This window comes from Callorhinus ursinus, unplaced genomic scaffold (assembly GCF_003265705.2).
Source record: "Callorhinus ursinus isolate GAN/ISIS: 27379988/994484 unplaced genomic scaffold, GSC_fseal_2.0 scaffold6, whole genome shotgun sequence".
In the NCBI taxonomy this organism is placed as follows: Eukaryota; Metazoa; Chordata; class Mammalia; order Carnivora; family Otariidae; genus Callorhinus; species Callorhinus ursinus.
Window position 1 is genome coordinate 39,344,673 of NW_027397068.1, and position 6,008 is coordinate 39,350,680.

The following is a 6,008-nucleotide window of genomic DNA, read 5'->3' on the forward strand; positions in this document are numbered from 1 at the left end:
TTAACCAACTGAGCCACCCAGGCGCCCCAAAGCACCACTTTTCTTGTATGTATGGGTAAACAGTTCAGCTTTTTCTGTTAAAAGGCTCTGGAATGAGTCAGAACCTGGCATTAATTAAATTAACCTAAAGGCCACGCTATACTCCAGGTCAGAGGTTCTCCATCAGAGGAACGTTGTTCTCTAGAGAATATTTGGCAATGTGTAGAGACATTTTTAGTAGTCACAACCAGGGGTGGGGGAAACTTAGAGTTACAGATATCTAGTGGCTACAGGCCAGGGATCCTGCTAAACATTTTACAATGCATGGGACATTCCCCGAAAAAGAATTATCTGCTCAAAATGTCAATAGTACTGAGGATGAGAAATCCTGCCTTAGGCTGAAGAATTCACCATTTATTTGATTTCTTTTCTTAAACTTTGCCTAGTCATGCTGTCCAATATAATTTACTGAGACTAGGCAATGAGCCTCAATGATAGAATAAAATTTATATAAGTAAGACAATGCCAGCAATATACATCTGCTTTGAGTTTGAACAATATAACTCCTATTATTGTATTTTCAGGGAGAAACTGAAGTCCCAAATTAAATCCTTTAATCATTTAGAGTGAAACTTTCAGAAATTAAAGGTCATGGTTATTTTTTGCTCTGTCTTAGCCAGAGAAGTCTCAGTCAGATGCATGTGTATGTTTGGAGCTCGTTTTGCAGATGAAATCTCAAGCATACTTCACTAAGTATAGAGTTCTTTCTGTTCATTAGCTGAAATTAGTTGCATTAATCCACCTCACACTTCCCATGTACTCTCTTTGAAAGGGTCTGAACAGTTAATAGGGCCCATAAGCCTGTCACAATTGCAGACCAACATCCATACACATCAGCATATCTCCCATATCCAATAAATTGTAAAATAGTCATATTATTATAGACACATCCCCAGTGGACACATCACTAGTTTCTAAGTGAAAGCAAGTCTATCACAAACTGAAAAATCTTTTTGATTTCATTCTTAGCATTCATTCCTGGTTAGTTTATGCCTGTTGTCCAAAATCATCCACCTGTGACTTGAAATTTGATAGGGAAATATTTCCCATGAAGATGTTTACTATGGCAGTATATTTGTCATGAGGAAATAATCCCCTGATCCAATTGCCATCTTTTTTAGAGTGGTCTGTGAGAAGGGGCTCCTGGGGGACTCAGTTGGTTAAGCATCTGACTTTTGACTTCAGCTCATCAGGATCTCAGGGTTGCGGGACTGAGCCTGAGTCGGACTCTGCACTCAGTGCAGAGTCTGCTTGGGATTCTCTCTGCCCCTCCCCTGACTCACGCTCTCTCTAAATGAATGAATGAATGAATAAATGGATGAATAAAATCTTTAGAGTGGTCTGTGAGAAAAGTTAGACTCACCCAGGAAACTGGGTGCTATCCTGATCCATCAGCCTTTTATCTGAGGTTCCTTCTTCCATCTTGCATATTTAAAAATTTTCATTTCCAGTTCTTCTTCCCAATCTTGTGTCCTTGGCCTTCCTGAATCAAAGATTCAACTGTGTAGTGGCACAGTCTCCACACTCACTTTGGAGCAGGTAACCACTCTCCTCTGTGCCACATTTCATACCCAGACGTTCTCCATGTCACACTTCCCTCTAGTTTCTGCATGTCTCCTTACCATGCCGTCACCGACACCTCTGGAAATCCTCAAGCTCCTGCTGCACACCTTCCCGGAGCAGCTTCCCTTGCAGCACCTGCCAACACATGAAGCGTTTGTGTCTCTGGGGTGCCAAATGCATTGTCTGCATTTTGTTCTGAGTTTCTTTCCTCCTAAATGTCAACATTTGACTCTTTTTTTTTTTTCAGCAACTTCATATTATGTTTGTTCTTAATTCATAAATATTATTATATTACTTTTTGGAGTGTTTCTGATACCCAAAAAACTTTGGAAAAATTTGCTTATGACTTTTCTAATGCCTGTATTTTATTTTATTTTTCGTCTTTAGTGCAGGTGATACATTCTGACAAGCCCTTGTTATTGAAATCTTGTTTTGCTGGCTTAGAACATACATGAAAATTTCCAACTTGTTAAGACTCATATTTCTCTGTTCCTGTGTTCTCTCAGCTCTGCCCCCCCTGGGATATTTGCAGATATGCAGTTTAAAAGTATAAGCTAGGACCAAAAGATTGATGTTTGTTGGGGAGATGTTCTGCATGTCAGATTAAATTCATAGCAGGAATTTACTGGAATTAACCCTTGCCATGGGCACATTATAAGAGAGAGATACAAATAACTAATGGTCAAGAGTATATTTGTTGTAACTAATATTTTATAGGAACAGTATCATCTTACTGTTTTGGCATATTGGTATAGGTAGAGGAGGGCATAGCAGTTAAAATAAGAGGAACAGAGAATTGCATAGTGGTTTTTAATACCATCCATGTTATTTTAGTGTCCTACTGAAAACTATTAGTGAGAATCTCTCATGCTTCTGTTTATTTAACAACTTCTTGGGTCTTATGAATATCTACTGATTTGGGGGCAATGTTCACTGCTATGACAATAAGTCATGGGTAGTCTACTGAGGATGAGATCATTTTATAAATGCCTGCTTTAAGGTCTGATTTGGTCATCTTTATTTGTTCCTTCTTTTCTAGTAGAATACATATTGTTATCTGCTTAAAATTCTCATTCAAGTATATAACATATAAACGATGTCTCATGTCTTGTAGTTAGGTATACTCCTATATGAGAAGATATTTTTAACAAAATAAAAAAGAGAACAGTTTTCATTGTAAAACTCAAGAAAAGGGGTAGATATTTGCTTGTAACTCTTACAGAACCAACACTAATCTTGCAGCTTTGGCTATTGGTGGGGTGTGGGGAAAATAAAGAGGGAGACAAGAACTGATGCTTTCTTAGGGTACTTGTGGTTGAAGTATGTGAATATCAATTTAATCTGTCTAAACAATAAAGGATTTTATTGGCTCACATAACTATACATCCAGAGATAGGATTTAGGCATAGTTTAATTAAGGCTCTAGCAATATTTCTTAGCTTTTCTCTCAGCACTGTTGATGTCAGATTTGTCCTCAAATTGTCATGCCTAAGGCTGTCAAGATGACTGCCAATAGCCACTAGGACAAGGTGCTTCATGTTCACATTCTGTGAAAGGTAGAGAGAACAGTTTTCCATTATACCGCCTTTTCTAGTAAATAAGGATATTTTCCAGAAGTGTCTGGAGACCTTCTTCTCATATGTGAATGGTGGGAATCAGACCATTCTGAAATAGTCACCCAGCAAGGGAAATGAATGGGATTATTCTTTGCTGGAGCAGACCCATCTCTTGAATCAAGAATAATATCCCAAACTGAGCAACTGTTACTCAGTGGGTATGAGTTGAAATGGATGTTAGGGAATTAATAACATATTTACTAAAAATGTGACTCATGTCTTAGAAATCTAAAAAGACTAATTTTTAACCTAAGAAGGATCGTCATTAAAAAAAGCAACTTCTTCCTTATGAGTCTAGTGCTAGCTCAGAGTTAATTTACTCCTATTGGTAATTTTAGTTTTTTAGCCTACAGAGGAAATGGTATTCAGTCTTAATGTTTTCAGTAAAATCTCAGTCTGCCTGAAAAATTAGAAGTCAGATCTGACATGGTAGCCAGTGAGCCCTCAGGACCCACTGCATTCATGACTCTAAGAAATGGAGAGGCCCACTGTTTATTGAGAGAGAGTACAGTTCTGGAGATTGAGGACCTACTGTAGTAAATAATGTACTTGTTTCCACTTCTCAGCTAAACTCCTTGTAAGAAGACTATACACTTCTACCCCACTGAGTCAGGTTTTGCCATGTAATTTGCAAAGTATATGGTAATAGAATGTGAATGGAAATGATGTATGTTGAATCTGAGCAAAAGCCTTAAGAGGCACTATATAGCTCTGTAAAACATTTTTTTAATCTCTGCCTGAAAAATGGCATACTCCAAATAAGACTGCTTCAACCTGTAAAACAGTAGCCAACTAAAGTGAATGAGAAATAAACCTTCATTGGTATAATCCAGAGATGTGGGGGAGTATGTGTGCTACTGTGGCGTAATTTACTAAAGCTGGGTTTTAATATCAGTTCTGCTACAAGAAAAAAAATCCGTGTTATCTTGGATAAGTCACTAAGCTCAAACATGGTTTTCCTCTATAAAATAAAATTTAAAAAAGACCTTTAGATTTTATCCATATTGCTTAACAGTTTGACTGCTAAACCCAGTCTCTAAAAGTTTTGTCAATTGATTAAGTTGTACAATGTGGTAATAATGATGTATTCTTCTTTTTTGAATAATTAAAGGCATTTATGACTCTCAATCAGCATAAGATAAATCATGCTCTTACAATAAGAGAGTATATGATTCTTGCCAAAAGAAACATTTTAGTTTACCTAAACTACTCCTTTATAAATAAATATGTATTTCTAAGTCTTTTTAATATATAGAAAATAACTAAATCTCTTGTCTTTTTAGAACCTCCTAATGAGGTCTAAAAAGTTTCTTTTCTAGCACATTCTATTTTGTATTATGTCTCTCTCTCTTTTTTTTTTTTGACTAATTTGAGTACATGATCCAATAAATGCTTAATTTAAATGTAATGTAAGGACAGTTGAATTGCTACAGTTCTAGAGATTTTGTTAAGTAGACACTTTTCTAGCTTAAGCTAACAAAATAAGGAGAAATTGAATTTTTTCAGAAAAACAGAAAAAAAACACAAGTTACAAAGTAATTATACCAGAACACACACACACAGACACACACACACAGACACACACACACACACACCCCTCCACACATCTGAAACTTTTGTTATGTTTTGAGAATCTCTTATACAAGAATATTTGTTTTTTTTTTTACAGTGTTAAAAAAATATTTAATGGAGAGAAAAATGCCTTCTAAAAACCAGCTCTAAATGAGACATGAACTAAGATTTTTTTGATTTGGGTATGCTTGAGGCTGCCATACCTCCTCCAACATCAGGCAGTATGAGAGCACCAAAGCCTCTTAGCTGGGCTCTGGAAATTAGAAGAATGACCACCAATAAATAAATGATTTATGATTTAAGCAAATTTTAAACATTTTCTTTTATTGTTGAGGCAATAATAGATACAGGTAATTTAAATTTCCTCTTAACATAAGCAGAGGATATTTTACATACAATGTTCCAACTTATTTTATTTTTGTATATATTTAGATATTAAAATATTTAAATGCTAAAGATGTTGATGAAACTCATCTCATTTTTTTTCTTTTGCCCCAACTAGTCCAATACATAAAATTGGGGGTTTATGTTTCATCTACATATGGCAAGGGTGAGGAATGGGGAATGGTGGAGAAGCAGCTTGTAGGGAAGTAGGAAAGTAGTTCTATTAAATTTTGTATTAACAAACCGGTCTATATTTCAGAAAATCTTGATGGTAAATATCTGTACCACTATGAATTTATCTGTTTTTATTAGTGACATTTTAAGCATCTAACATCTGTACACTTTTATTACAGAGAGCAACATTTAGACAAATTAAATCTAACTAAAATCAACATTTATATGACTATATCCAGTCTCAAGAACAGCAAACAAGTTGTAAGTCCTAATGAGAAGATATTTGAGAGCTTATCACATCACTATTCGTACATGCAGGCTCAGAGGAAGTGGGTGGGTCGTTTTGATGGTCAATTATTAGATGTGTTTATACTCACCCAAATAGTGATTTTCCAACTGAATGGATTGTAAACAAGTAGTGTATAACTCTCTAAAGGCGTTCAGTGTTTAGTGAAGGCTAGAAGAAAGCTAGCCTTGAATGAGAATGAGGAAAACGTGTTTTGTATTTAGTAAAGTCACATTAATTAATATTTAGGATAACTATAAACTAACCTCTTACCAAATAGGCCTTCTGGACAGGCAGGGTGCTTGTGATACTGGACAGAGGTGAGGGTTTACGGAAGCTTCGCTGAAAGTGGTGCTGGATTGCATCCTGAGACT